Below are 16272 nucleotides of genomic sequence, written 5' to 3'. Positions count from 1 at the left end.
CTACGACTGATAGGTTTATAGTCCACAGAAACAAAGTGGAAGAGAAATTATTAACAGTGACAATTTGGCTTGCTTCCAGATTACCAACTGATCATTTCAGAGGTTAGTTGCAACTCTGTAGTTTGGTCAGTGAAAATGACTCTAGTTAAAACCTTGTTCCTGGCATCAGAAAGCCTGGCTTTTGATCTCAGTCCTGTCACTCTCTGGTTGGGTGAACTTGGGGGAGGTCAGCTGTCCTTGCCAGCCCTGAGGCTCCTCATCTTGGGGATTCCTATGGCTCTTTTCAGCCCTGACATCCCCTGGATCAGATAGATTCCAACGAGAAACTTAGAAATGACCTCACATTGCCTACTTACATCATCCCAGCTAAGAATATGCAGATCAAGCCATGATTAATTTTATGGTTGAGACAAGGTCCATTTATAGGGTATGGAGGTTTAGTTAAGGCAATTGAAGTTAAAGTGACTGCTCTCTAAATGACCAGAAGCATATAAAAAGGGGAATTTTGTGAACATGAAAAAAAGGAAATAATTGGTGACCCAGGGAGAGGAAGGAACACTTTCTGAGCTACTGGGGATGAGGCCAGGAGGCATACTTATGTAGATAAAAGAAAACATGTCAAAGGTGGATTAAATAATAATTAAAAAACCTTTTTGGTGCTGGATGCTTTATAAACATTAGCTCTAATTTTAACCTCATCCCTGCAAAGTAGGTACTAGCATCCCCATTTTATAGATGGTGGAAACTGAGCTGAAGATAGAGCTAGTTTTCCCAAGGACACCCAGCTGGAAATAACAGCCATGTCTTGCTGATTCCAGAACCTGTGTCTATTTTTTTCCCTCATACTCTCCACTGCCTCTCTGGTTAATGACTTAACAGTATTCCTAAAGCACAAAAGCAAGAATATTTTTCAGTAAAGATCAACAGAAGGAGCAATTCCAGACAGCAGGCCAAATATCATGCCAAGAGTTCACCTGCTAAAGAGTGAAACTTAGGGCAGTGGCTAGTCTTTATGATTGTAACCTAAAAAAATGTACAAAAATATAAACTGCTATATTTATCTGTCAGTGATACTTAAGGAAAGAATATCAATATCACAGCCAGGGATCTCAGCAAATGGTGGATTTCATATTTACTTATATAAATAAGTTTCAGCTTCCAGTTCTGGCAATACTAGGATCGAGATAACCCAAAAACCCATTTTCCACAGTTATCTAGAAAGAAACAAATATTTATTTGAATGAGTAGATGTGTATGTGGGGAGTTGACAGGGGCTGTGAATGAAAAGTGTACTGAAAACTGGGACAGGAAGCTTGTGAATGATGGTGTGAGTGTCTTGGGGTGGAGAGAGACACTATCTCGGTACTCAAGGGTCTTAGACAATTTAATGCCCATTTGTCATGAGTGGGAGCTAGTGCTTTGGGTCCTGCGAGGCAAGAGTTGGACCTGAGATATACCCATAAAGCTGGAACCCTCAGTGTGAAGGTAAGTTAGGAAAATTTCTGCCTGCTGTCTGGGAGGCATTGTCTTTCTCGGTCTAGGCTCTGAGTGGAAAAAAGTATCTCCTAAGAAATTTCAACCTGTATCTCATGAAGGTTGGGAAATGAATATATATTACTTCTGTGGTCCAGAAACCCCCAAGTGAAGAGATTGTTATAAAAATGATAATGAAACCCTTGGAGAACTTAGTAGAAACAAACCCCAAAATATGACAGGACACCACATCAATCAAGTCTTACAGAATTCCCACACATAAGGCTGTGCTTAAGATGAGCTCGCAACTCAAAAATACAAAGCAGTTGAAGAAATAATCCTCCATAAACAAGACAGAACAGGACTGGACACCCAAGAATATCTGATAATATAAAAACCTATTAGAGACTCTGATAGTTAGTTTTATATGTCAGTCTGACTGGGCTAAGGGATACCCAGATAGTTGGCAAACTATTATTTCTGGGTATGTCTGTGAGAGTGTTTCTGGAAGAGATTAGCACTTGAATCCACAGACTGAATGCAAAAGATTGCTCTTACCAATGTGGGTGGGCATCACCCAATTTGCTGAGGGCCTGAAAAGAACAAAAATGTGGAGGGAGGGAGAAAATTGGCTCTCTGTTTCAGCTGGGACAGTTATCCTTTTTCTTCCTTAGACCTCTTGGGTCTCAGGCCTTTGGATTCAGACTGAATTACATCACCAGGTTTCCTCATCCTCCTGCTTGCAGATGACAGGTCATGGGATTTCTTGGTTCCATGATTATGCAAACTAATTCCTATAAGAAATCTCTTTTTATACATATTTCTCTATATCTTATTGGTTTAGTTTCTCTAGAAAACCCTAATACAGAGACCATAAAATTAGCATATTTACAATTAATAAAAATGTAGAAAAAGACAAACCCGGGAGGGTGGCAGAGAACCCAGACACTATGAAAAAGAACATGCATATTTGAAAAACAATTAGATAGAACAAGAAATAAAAATATAGTTATTGAAATAAAAATCTCAGTGTGTGGTTAAATAGGAATTATTGAACCTGAGAATGATATCAATGAATTACCCAGAACACTGCACAAAGAGATAAAAATAAGAAAGGGAGGTAAAAAGATTTGAAGAATAGAATTAAAAAAGTCCCATACACAACCAATAAGAGTTCCAGAAGGAAAGAACAGAGAGAATGTGGGAGAAGAAGAGATAGTCAATGACATAATAAGAATTTTCCAGAATTGATGAAAGACGGATTCAGAATGCATGGTTAAGTCCTCAGCAGGCTACGTAAAGAAAACCCAGCCACATCATGGTAACATTCTAAAGAAAAAGGGCATTTTAAAAGCAGAGAGGAGAGATAGAGAGTCTAAGGAAGAACATTAAGACTGGCAGCAGATTTCTCACTAGCAATAATAAAATCTAGAAGACAATGGGATGATAGCTTCAAAATGCTGAGTGAACACAATTTAGTTAGAATTCTATACACTGTGAAATTCTTGATTAAGGATAAAGGTGAAACAGACATTTTCAGACAAACAAAAGCTGTCTACCACCTAGAGATTGTCTTTGAAAAGGCTCCTGAAGGATATACTCCAGAAAAAAGGAAAATGGTCCTAGGAAGTACGTGTGCGATGCAAGTGATGTTAAATAAACAAGATGGGGGGTGTTGATTTGTGAAAAAATAGCAATGCTCTCTCATTTGAAGCACCAAGCAAAATAGGACAATGATACCATAAAAGATTCAGGACGATGATTTGGAATAAAAGTACCCTAAGTACTCTCCTGTTCAGCAGGAGAGCAGAGCTATTGATTAACTGAACACTTTATGTCAAGTATGTATTTTAAAACTTTCGGAGTATCATGAATGGCATAGAAATAGAATAAATAATTTCCAAACCACTAGAGGGGAAAAAGGAAAATAAAGCGAACCCAGGTAATCTAATAGAGGAAATGGAGGACAAAAGAAGCAGCATAGTAAATAGCACAGAATAAGATAGCATACACAGATACACCAAATCACTCACCAAAACAAATTGACTAAATACTCTGGTTTTGGGATATATGGAAAGTGAAAATGATTCTATAACTCAAGAAGTATGTGGCTCTGTTAAAAGGTAAGACACCCCCTTCTACCAAGCACATTCATATCAATTCTGAGCAAAAATCTAGTGACGCCAACATAGTGTCACTAGATGGGGTGCGGGGTAGGGAAACTAAAAGGAGAATGCTACAGGACTTCTGTTGTTTCAGGGGAAATGTATCTTTTCCAGTTGTGCGCTTACATAAAAATCACTCCAAAGCTTAGTGACTTAAAATAATTGCAATCATTTCATTATCTCTTGTTATTTCTGTGGGTCAGGAGTTCTGGAAGGGCTTGGCTGAGTGGTTCTGGCTTGGAGACGCTCATGTGGTTACAGTTAGCCTGTGGCTGGAGCTGGAGTGGCAGAGAGCCAAAGCCACTGGGGGCTGGGTCAGGCATCTTTCTCTCTTCTCATGGTCTCAGGGCCTCTCCACCCATGTGGACTATTTGGGCTTATAGCATGGCAGACTTGGGGGTAGTCAGACTACTTAAATGGTGGTTCAGGGCCCTAGCACAAGTGATCTAACAAACGAGGTAGATGTGGCATCACATTTTTGACCTAGCCTTGGAAGTCACAGTGTCATTTCCAACACATTCACGTCACATTTGAATCACAAGTCCACCCAGATTCCAGGGGAGTGGACAGGACTCTTTCATGATGAGAGGAATGTTACAGTCCCATGGTAGAACACTAATGTGGGATGCAGAATTGTATGTGGAATGGAGAGACGTTGTTGGAACCTTCTTTGGAAAATACAATTTCCCACAGTATGGGTGTTGGTAAGCTGAACGAATTGATTAAAGAAGTGAGGATAAATAAGCTAGAAGCATCACCAGAGGAATAAACTTAAAATGTAGCTTGTAAGCTAGCAGAGAAATGTGAAATTTTCCATGAAAGTCAGGACAGAAAAGAAAACAAACACAAAAAGAAATTATGGCTACTAGAAAATGGGAAATAAGGCAGTACAGTGAATTCATAAAGGTAATTACAATAAATATAAGTGTGCCAATCTCACAGATCAGGACCCAGCCTGCTAGTGTTTGCTCTCAGCTATTTTGTATTCTTAAAGAATACACAATAGCAGCAAGCAAATGAGTGGAAAGACAGATATGCCAGGAAAGAGAAATCCACTAAAGCTGGGGTAGTAATTTTACTGTCTAACAAAATAGAAGTCAAGGCAACAGACATTGAAGTTAGAAAGGGGGTAATATATACCGGGAAAAGGAATACTAGTTCCAGAGTATTTAACAATGATGAACACATGTTTATTTATTCACATAGCAAAATGTATGAAATGCCTACAAAATTCTAGGCATTATTCTAGGTTTGAAGGATACATTCCCTGTAATTAGCAACATAACGTCAGGTCTTTAAAGCAACAGTGGGCAGAACTAGAAAACAAAAGAGTTAAGCCAGGAAGTGTAAGTAGAGATTTTAAGATTTCTGTCTCTGAAAACTAATGGCTCAAGAAGACCAAAAAAGGCTATTGAAGATTGGAGCCACACAATTAATGAAGTTTTACCTAATGGATTCAAATAGAATTTGAGACTCAGCAAACAGATTACACATTCTATTTGAATGGGCATGGCACATTTACAAAAAAACAGGATGTCACCTACCAAAAAGGCCACCTAAGTGAATTCCACAGCCTCAGCATCATACAAGACGCTCTCCCTTTACCTTTCAGCCCAGAGTCTTCTCTGCACCAACTTTTGGAAGGCAAAGCAGATGTTTGAATGACTTTTTGACTCTATTCCCTTCAAGAGTCTGTCTCCCCAAACAAACCAAAACCCAAAGAGCAATAACCATGTCCTGTAGCAATGAACTGGACCGTCCCTATTTTTTCTAAACAAGAGTAACTTCTGTTGGCAGGGACTCTCCCTAGTTATCTTCAGTTCTGGTTTTGCCTTTGTTCTGGGTTTCCTCAGGAGAAACAAAATGGTGCCAGGCCAAGAAAGAGAGTGTGTTCCCCTGCGCCCTGAGCGGAGCTTTCACCCCTACCTGGCTTTCCTGGTGGTTGCTTGGGGTGACAGCAGTGTTTCTGGCGGCAGTGAGGGTTTTCCTTCACAGCAAGCTAGACCTTCCCACTTGAGAACAAGGTCATGGGATTTGTGAACTGCCTCAGTCAGAGACTGCCTCTCAACTGCAAGGCTTTAGGAGGCAATTCTGCCATCAGCTACTAAAGGTGTCACCAGAACTTCACCAACAGAAATCCGAAGCCTCCAAACCAATGCATCTCAACTTTCGTTAACAGGGAGGCTGTCTTCGGAAAGGCCTCTTGGGTTCAGCGCCTGCCTCGAAGTGTTGACATCAAAGTTCATCCTTGTCGTCAAGTAGTTTCCCACTGAGGACAAAATTGTAGACCTAAAATCTATCCCCAGTTCCTTTTCTTTCTTTCTTTCTTTCTTTCTTTCTTTCTTTCTTTCTTTCTTTCTTTCTTTCTTTCTTTCTTTCTCCTTCCTTCCTTCCTTCCTTCCTTTTTTTAAAATTTATTTTTTATTTTTATTTTTTTAAAGATTTTATTTATTTATTTGACAGACAGAGATCACAAGTAGGCAGAGAGGCAGGCAGAGAGAGAGGAGGAAGCAGGCTCCCCACTGAGCAGAGAGCCTGATGCGGGACTCAATCCCAGGACCCTGAGATCATGACCTGAGCCAGAGGCAGAGGCTTTAACCCACTGAGCTACCCAGGCCCCCCCCTTTTTTAAACTGCTTTGTTGAGGTATGCAAGATGTACCCAAAACTGTATATATTTAATGTATACAAATGGACATGTTTGGGAGATAGGTACACACCCGTGAAACCTTCATCACCGAAGGTGCCAGAAATGAACCCACTGCCTCTGAAAGGGTCCTTTCACCGCCTTGCTTTTCTTTCCCTTCTGTGCAAAGAGTGCTTAACGGAAGATCTACTCTCTCTGTGCATTTTTAAGTATATGATGCAGTGTTGCTAATCACAGGCCCTGTGTTGTGCCCACTTTTTGTAATTACAAGATTCCCTCCATCTCCATGCCCCAGACCTACCTGGGGGGAGGCAATTTTCAGGGCCAGGGCTGAGCACTTCTTTTTCTTTCACCCAAATGTTTATTTTGGAAAAATTTCACAAATATATGCTTGTTTAAAACACTTCAAATAGAGTACCCACCCCCCATACTTTTATTCTAAAAAAAAAAAAGAAAAAAAGAAAAAAAGAAAAAGGCTGATCCGAAAGCTGAGGCAGACAAACAGAACTTCAGAAATCTACAGGATGATTTCTGTACTTATTCCTGGATAGCAGCCTTTCAGACATAATTCTCAACGTTCACCCACATATTTAAAAAATAAATGAGTCTTTTGATTGGCATTTGGAGTATTGGAACCTGAACCCCAGCTTTATTTTTAAAGCCTGTTCCCATTTGTATTCACAGGCGAGCTTTGCTCTCTGGCCCCATCTTTGCCTTTTGACATTTAGGTGTTACCCGAGGTAATAAGTGGCCCAGATTTTACTCTCTGAAGTGGAGATGGGGTACCTCCAACCTGCTTCCTGGGTTACCACTCAAGGGTTTTCACATGTACAGCTCTGTATTTAATGGTATGTAATAGTTAATTTGGCTTCACGTTTGCAAACGCCTGTAAAAACGATCGGTTTTTATAGAAGCTTCTTGTGTGCGGACTTAGGCTAATGCATTCATTCCCATGACTGCTGTCTACTTGCAGTGAGCAAGGCGTCTGCGTTTATGGCCCCGGACCTCCATCCCCGACCTTCCTGGTGGGCGTGGGCAAAATGTTCAGGGCCATTTCTCTCCCTTTCCAATTGTTACCTTGAAATTTTTCAAATCTTTAGAAAAAGAGAAAAATCATACAATGAGCATGCATACACCCTACATCTCAATTCCCTATTATTTTTGTCACATTTGCTTTTCTGTCTGTCTGTCTGTCTGTCTTTCCCTCCAACCACTCAAAAGTAATTTGTGGGCAACAGGACAGTTCACCTCTAAGTATTTCAACTGTTTTTCCTCAAAACAAGGACATTCCCCTTCATGAGCACAAGACCAGTCTCACATCGAAGGAATTTGTAGTGATACAAAAATATTGCCTAATATATCTCCATATTCAAATTTTGTCAATAGAGCCTCAACTGTACTTTGTAGCATATTCCTTTCCTGATCCAGAATCCAATCAAGGATCGATATTGTATTTAGTCGTCATGCCTCTTTAGCCTCTTTTAATCTGCTTCTTCAAGGAGGCTGGTTCCTTTTGATGGGAAGTAGTATTCAAAAACCAAGAGCTAGTTGGGCTCATTCAGACCGAGTACTCCTAAGCCGGGATGTAATGGTTATTGAGGACACAATGGCAACCCACTATTAATCAGAATTAATAGTAATTAATTAATTAATTATAATTATTATTAATAATAATATTTTGTGCCCCATCTTCTGCTAACTCAGAAAGGCAACCTAGGAGTTCCCAGGGAAGGGTGTGCTAGGTGAGTTTGGAGTCAGACAGACGCAGATCTGATCCCCCTCTCCCCCTGACACACAGGGGCTCCAGAAACTTATATGAAGTCACCAAGCCTGTTTTCTCATCATTAGAATGAAAAATCATTGTGCTAATTTCACTGTGTTGGGGTTTAAGATTAAACAAGGTAACAAGGCCAACCTGTCATCATGTTCATTTATTCAACATAGATTTATTGAGCGTGCCTTCCACTGGGCTACATGCTGGAGATACACTGGTGCACAAAGCTAGAGCAGGCTTCCGGTTCTTACAGAGTTTACCATCGAGTGGGGGGACATCCACCCAACGTCTGTCTTGTTCAGGTTATAATCCTCCAGATGGAAAGGCAGACCCTATATCTTACTCATTTGGGTACCTTCGAGGTCTGCATGGTGTCTGGGCACACAACGCTGGTTGGACTCTTTTGGAACTGACTTTAGAAACAGCCAACTCCAGGGATTTCTTGGAAGCTCTTACTCTATTTGGATTCTTAAAAGCATTCTCAAATCGAGTCTTTGGCAGGTGAAATCTGAAATGAATCTCTTTTGACAGTAGTGGGGCTTACGCAGATTGACGACATCCACCAAAGATTTTCCAAGAGATGGCAAGTGAAGTCCCACATTCTATTGATCAGTCAACTGGCGAATGTTTTCTGAGCGCTTACTATGTTTCTGACACTAGCATTTGAAATGTAGAGAAGTGGAACTCTCCGTCCCATGTCTCAAAAGCTTAGTTTGACAGGGGAGACAAGAGGAGTGAGCACACACAGTGCCCTGTGATCGTGCAGGAAAGAACATTCTTCATAGGAGAAGTCAGAGTGGGACCAGGATGACCATCAACTTGCCCATAGATTCAATCAAGCCTTGTGGGGTGTTGCAAAGTCTTAGGTGAAGGAGGGAAGGATGGTAGGTAGGTCATGGGAACCACCTGAGCAACCATGTGGACATGGGGCTACAATTCAGCTGAGCAAACGTTGGCTTGTGCTTTTTGCCATGTTCAGGAAAGGGTGACTCCTTACCAGATGAACCATGGGCAATTCGCTCTAGAGCACCACATCCTCGCCTATCTTTAAACCACTGGTTAGAAGAAGGACATGGAAGAAAGCTCCTGGGGCAGTTTACGAAGGGATTAGCAAAGGCAAGGAAATCGAGCACCAGCCGAAATAGCCCTGATGAAGCCACCCACCTCAGTGGTGGAGAAAGCCAAAGGCTCTGGAGTTCCAGGCTGGCATGGCAGGGGTCTACCTGTGTGACCACAGGCAAGCTATCTGACCCTTTCTGGAGGCTCAGCTTCCTCCCTTGGCAAACGTGGATCATGACATCCACCTGCCTGGTGTTTGAAGTCACGTAATACATGTTGGGTGCGATCACGCTTCCCCAAACTTGCCAGAGGCCCCAGCGCATCCAATGAGAGATGCCTTCCACGGCTTCCCGCCCACACCCCGTGTTTCCCCAGGAGGCCTCAGAGCTCAGCATCCACGCAGGAAGAGGAGACCCCCGGGCTCCATCGCCCCCACTCCTCCCTGCCTGAGAGCAGATGGTAAGGAGAGCAGACAAAGCCAGGCAGGAGAAGTGGCAACTTGCTCTTGAACGGGCTGGCAGCCCCCCTTCCCCTCCCAGCCTCACCCTGGGCTGGGAGCGCGTGCTGGGAAGAGGATTAAATCAATGCCAATTCACATCTCTCCAGAAGCTGGCTCCCTGATCCGAACTAATAAGCAAATCATTAGTGAATTAGGGCTGGGGAGGGCTCGACACAGCGCTCCTTAACTCCAGCTGTAAGACAAGCATAAAAGCCCCAACCCCCTTCCTTGGCGACCTCAAAACGCTCACACCGAGGAGATTTTCTGTGTTAAAGCAGCGAGCAAGTTCTCAACCCTGCATTGCCCCGCCAAGCCCCAGGATCCTTGGGGGACCACAGGGGGCAGCCAGCACTTTTTCCCCCTCCGAATGCTGGTAACCAGACCCTGCATCACAAAACCTCCCCTCTCCCACCAGGCCGCTAACCCTGTGTTCTCTGCCGTATCAGGGTCCAGAGGCCTTTGGAGCCAGGCATGCCAAGCTGTGTCCCTCCCTCCCCCGCCCTGGGCACAGACTTGGCCCCCTTGCTTATTTCCCGGTGAAAGCCCATTATCTCTCATTTACATCTAAACTAGCTTTTCATACTATTTTAAAGGCTGCTCCTCCCCTTCTGTAATCTCCCTGCGAATGAATTAAAAGTTGATTCTTGAAACGCACAAATCTTGGGGGCAGTTTCTTTTTCCTTCTTATTTAAATCATATGCTGTTTTGGACTAACCCTTTTATTTCCTCCCAATTATGATTTCTGGTGTGTTTTCCAGAGCTTTACAACATGGCATCTGATTATACACAAAGCTTCAGAATAAAGCCCTGTTTTTCCCTTCATTAACGACACAAAGGATGGCTGTGTGATCCACACAGCACTTTGTGATTTAATGCAGCTTTACCGTCTAAATCACACCCGGCTTGGGCAAAGCAGATTTGGGAGTGAATCAACGCATTTTCTTGCTGCCAGGAGCTCCCTTGCAGATTCCAGCAAATTCTTTCACCACACGGAATTAGCATTTGATTAAGCTCTGCAGACACGTTCAAACTTTTACCACTGAGCGCCGGCAGGGCTGCGGTAATCTCCCGAGAGGGGGAGGCACCAAGAGCAGCCGCTGCTTCTCATCCCCTCCCCCGCCCCCAACGGGGACACTCCGCAAAATTGTGGGAGTGGTGGGTGATGGATGAGCTGAGAGAGGGGGGTGCCGGAGAAATGTGAGGGCTCCTGAGAGAGCAGGGTGGGGGGCTGATGGGAAGAACATCAGATGCGTGCCTGGGTGGCAACCATCCTTTCTGCCCCAAACTGGCACTAGACGGGCTCTCAGCCAGTGGGCTCAGCTCACCACCGAGGCACTTTGATTGCACGATTCTCTGGATTCTCTGACACAGGGAGATGGGACCTTCCACCAGAACCCCCGCCCGACCCCTGGTCAGAGGGAGCGGTTAGGGTCTCCGCCAGCGCTCCTGCCCAGCCCTGCGGTCCCGTCCTTGGGATTCTGCTGCCCCTCCCGGCCACCTCCACCCGGACAAGCTCATGATTCACTTCCAGCAGAGCTTCGAGTAATGCCTCCCAACAGCCTGGGTTTAAAATCTCGTCCGTTTCCATTATGCAAATGTGAGAAACGGAAGTTTATCAAACTGGGGCTTTGTACCTAGAAAGCGGGTGTGCCAGCATGGGGGGGGGCTATAAAGGCTTTATTGCCACAACTTTGGGGTGATTGCTTCTCTCGCAAATGCCAGGAGCACGATTGAATTATGCAGGTCTTCCCAAACAGGTGGCAATAAAAACTTTACAACCTCCCACACCATCACATATTTTGTTTATGCCTCTTAGGTGTCTTATTTTGTTAGAGGATTTTTTTTTTTTTTGGACTCTTCTGTTACTATGGAAACGGGAGTAGGTGGAGTTGGTTCCAGGATACCTTTAAGGCAAACACAAGGTAGATCTGTTGTCCTTGCATGCTCCGATTCTATCCTCTGTTCAAGGAAATAGCTGGGTTTCTAAGTGAGGACAAGAACCGATGAGCTCCGGAATGTCATGGCCATTCCAGAGTCCCACGGCATCCCTGTGGGGGAGAAAAGGAACGTGAGAAAAATGTCCATTTTACAGATGGTGAAACAGGATGAAAAGCGTCTTTCCGAAAGTCAGATAGCAACTTGGCCACACCAGAAGAAAAGAAAAAGTGCAAAACCAGTGTATCGTCCAGGGACCTATTTGTCCAGGGTCCTCCTAGAGCTACAAAACCAAAAATCATGCCTGGGTTTTGGTAACCTGAGGGGGGTCAGGCTGTAGTGACATCTGCTGGCAAAAGTGGAACTGGCCAAAGCAGGTTTTTCTGTTGCTTGCAGCTGCCGGGCCAGGAGCCAGTGATCTCTGTCCCTGGCGAGGGCTTGTGGACGGCGCGGTGGGGAAAAGGGCTTGTGCAGCCCCTTCTTAATGTGATATGGAAGATAGGCACGGCTGGGTTAGGGTGGGGAGGGTCCAGACGCCAACAGTCCCAGGTACCCCCTCAATTCCAGGGCGGTACAATTCACCAATGGCATAGAGGACATACCCGAGATGGAGCTTCTGGGTTCTGTTTTCAACGAGAAGAGGTTTTCTGATTTGGGTGTCCTGTTGCGCTCTCTTATTCGGGGGCAGGGTGGGATTCCCATTCCTTATGGAAGAGGGGGTGAGGAAAATGGGTAAGGGGGTTAGGAAGAATCTGAGAGACACCCACTGAAGAAGCCATCAGCAACCACAGAAACGAGGGGCTCCTGCAGAGATTTTTTTCCTGGGGTGCCCCTGTGTAGACAAGGATGTCCCCGCCTCAGAATGAAGAAGTTGGTCTAAGAGGTTACTGGAGACGGGGAGGAAGACCTGGCCTTCAGAAACCCTGGAAAACCTTCTGTATTGGCTGAGCTTTGGTCTCACCATTTAAGGAAAACAAAATGTAATGCCTGTCTAAGCTCTTTCCCTCAGGGATGTGTCATAAGTAAAAGCGTGATAAGCTTCAATGTTTGTAGAATTTTACACTCAACTAAAGGCTGTCGTGTGTTTGTCCTGCCAGACCCATCGCCTGGAGATCTCTTCTTCAGGGAAGTCTTACCCCCCACCATCTCAGAGGACACTGCCAGCTGGGGCAGAATTTGTGGCCCCTAAGTGACAGGCTAGGTACAGAAATGGAATAAGCATTTCGAAACTTAATATGACAGAGTAATTTTACTTCAGTCAAATCCAAGTACTCTAACTTGGGGCTCATAAAATTTTATTTTATTTTTTTCCCTCAGGAATTCATTTTTCTTGTATTTGACCAAAGATTTGCCTGTGACAGATTGGGGGAAAAAAAAAAACCACAACAAAATCAACAACAGGTCCCTCATCACAGGAAGTCTGAGAAGCACTGCTCTGTGGGGTCCCATGGTCACCCTCCTACAGCATCCTCCTCCTGGAAGCTTTCTCAGTAAATTAAGTTATGAATTCTCGGCACAGAGCCCAGCTCGGCTTCGGGGGGTAGCTGGTGTAGGCCAACCATAGGGCTGCTGGTGCCGGAAGTTGGGGCCGTCCTGTTCTCTCTGCCATGCCAGGCCACACCTGGCTCCCCAGGCACCCTGGGGACCCCTCCTCCCCATCCATCTTCTGATGCTTGGAAAGTACGAAAAATGAGCCCTTCTCAGCCCCTCTTCTCTTTTTGTCCTAAGTGGACCTGATCACATCGTGGAAGCCTTGAGATAGGCAAATGATATTTCATGATCTAGTTCATTTGACTGCGAATCCCCAGGCCCCACCATCCGCAGAGTCGCTGCTTGGGCTCATGTCTCCTTGGGGATGCACTCGCTGCCCTGTACCCATTAGTGCCACCCACACCCCCCAGGTACCCGGGCCCTTCACGGTCTCCCTTACACTGTGGGTGCCACACACTTCTTGGGGCTTCTCATCAGCACAGCGCGGGCCGTACTATCCATGCAATGCAAGTGAACTTGGCGGGAGTACTTCCTGAGACCCTATGAGGCCTCCCGAAAGATCAGTTATTAACCTCTGATTATTACTGTTTTCTAATATTGATTATTATTGTCTTCTGATTATATATTGATTTTTGTGGCCTTGGGAAATTCGACCTAAAACTTGCGCTCGTTTTCTTTCTTGGCTGCAATACGGATATTACAAGGATCTCCTTCAAATGCTCTCAGGATTAGATGAGAGGATTCCAAGGAGGAAGAGTATCCTCCCCGCCCTCCCCCAGAGTTGACTGCTTCTATCTTACCAGATTTACCCTCCTTGGGGAGGGAGTCATTCCCCTGTGCACCTCTGTTGTCACCCCAGGCCTGCAGCATTGAATCATGTTATGGGGGGCGGGTAGGCAAGAGGGGTGTGTCCTTGGGGGCAGGATGGGAAGGGAGTGCGCCCCTGGTGGATGACTGCGGTTGGGGGGGGTCCCTGCCACTTCCTACTGCCTCCTGCTCCCACTCCCATGTGACCTGCGCTGGAGAGGCCAACATCTTTCTTTCCTCCTGGTGATGTCAGGCATTTTAGTAAATGCAGCCCCCACCGACATGATTTGGCCTTTGGTTTCTTGCTTTTTTTTTTTTTTTTTTTTTTAATCGACCTCACCTCTAAGATTGCCTAGAGCCAGTTTATTTATTTATTTATTTTTTTGTCAGAGAGAGAGGGAGAGAGAGCAAGCACAGGCAGACAGAATGGCAGGCAGAGACAGAGGGAGAAGCAGGCTCCCCGCCAAGCAAGGAGCCCGATGTGGGACTCGATCCCAGGACACTGGGATCATGACCTGAGCCGAAGGCAGCTGCTTAACCAACTGAGCCACCCAGGCGTCCCCCAGTTTATTTTTAAAGTCCATGGGCGGTCACTTTTACTCCATGTCACTAATTTCATGGACTGTGTTTTTCTCATTTTTTAATCTGGCAAAGCATTCCCCACCATCCTGCACCTTAGTCAGCCTCCCCGGGTGGTTCAAACATGCTAAAATAATGAAATAAATACGATCCCGAGGAAGTGTAGCAGTAAGTCAAGGCATTATATTAATTATTGTCATGATTGGAATTCTCTAGAGCTGAAAGGCAATAGAGATGACACATATTTTAATACCTATTTAATGTCAAACTTAGTGCATTTAAATCTACTCTGCATTTCATTTGAGTCCTTTCTCTACAAAGTTGCTCATGCCATGGATAGTTCTAGAACACCTAATTGAGAACTATCTATCAGTTGCTAAATGCTAGGCTCACAGCAGGTTGCCAGCTGGTATGTGTCCCACCGTGCGCTAGGGGTGGGTGGCAAGTGGCTACGCTTAGCGCCGCCTCCCTCATGCCCCAGCATGCATTGCAGCTACTGCCTCCTATCCTTCTAGCTTGAATGCCTTAGCCACTTTCTGGGTCTTGTAGGTGTCATGGCTGCCAAAAAATTACCTTCAAACTTAGTGGCCTTAAACAACCATTTATGCTCACAGATTCTGTGGATCAGGAATTTGGACAGAGCACAGCTTCCGGGAAATGACTTGTCTCTACTTCATAATGTCTGGAGTCCCATCTGGAAGACTCAAAGGCTGGGGCTGGAATCTTCTGGAAGGTAGTACACTCACACATCTGGTGGCCGGTGCTGGCTGTTGGCTGAGATGTCAGCGGGCTCTGGTCTCTCCACGTGGTCAGGCTGCCTCAGAGCATGGTGACCGAATTCCAAGGATGAGTGTCTGAGAGAGAGCAAGGTGGAAGCCGTGTCCTTTTATGACCTAGCCTGGAAGTCACATAGCATCACTCTTGCTGGACGCTGTTGGGGAGGGCAGTCATGGGACTGTACTATGGGCATCATTTGGGAAAATAGAGTTGGCCACACCGGGGCTGTCCTTGGGGAAGTCCTGGCCTCTCCCCTGGATGGAGACCTGCTTGTCATCATCTTCTGGCTGGAAGGAAAAGACTCTCGAGCTATCGCCCTGATTACATCCCATAGTGGCAGAAATATGCGTCTCAATTCCACAACCAGACCTGAGGAAACTACCAGAATGTTGGTTTATAAACTCACTTCGGATGACAGCATTTTCCTGCTGTCTTCATTTGGGCTCCCATAACGAAGTACCATAGATGCGTGGCTCATACACCACAGGATTTATTTCTCACAGTTCTGCGGGCTGGAAGTCCAGGGTCAGGGTGCCAACACAGTCGGGTTCCAGAGAGGGCTACCTTCTGGCTTGCAGACACTGACTTCTTATGTCCTCACCTGGTGGAGAGAGGACGAGAGCTCTCTCAGGGCCCTTTTACAAGGCACCAACCCCACTGTGGAGGCTCCGTCCCCATGACCTCATCACCCACCTAAGACCCCCCATTCCCAATACTATCACACCAAGAGTTTAGGATTTCAACATATGAGTTGGCGGGGCATAAACATTCAGTCCATAACACCTGCTTACAATGCTTTTGATGCTTTCCCATTGGGCTTACTAAAAAATGCAGGCTTTTCCGGGAGGCTTATGAGGCCTACATCTCCAACCCTCTCTCTTCCCACTCACTGTCCCCCCCACCCTGAGCTCCACTTCAAATCTTCAAACCCACTATCTCTTGCCTGTGGGCTTTGAGCAAAACATTGCTTCTACAGAACGGCGCCTAAATGAACCCTAATCCTTCTCCACCAACTCCCTCCCTCGCCTGGATGTTTAATTCTCAGACTTGGATCCATTATTTCCCTA

This window comes from Enhydra lutris, unplaced genomic scaffold (assembly GCF_002288905.1).
Source record: "Enhydra lutris kenyoni isolate GAN:26980312 unplaced genomic scaffold, ASM228890v2 scaffoldscaffold23, whole genome shotgun sequence".
Taxonomy (NCBI): Eukaryota; Metazoa; Chordata; class Mammalia; order Carnivora; family Mustelidae; genus Enhydra; species Enhydra lutris.
The sequence above is the reverse complement of the archived record's forward strand: the minus strand, read 5'-3'. Positions refer to the sequence as shown.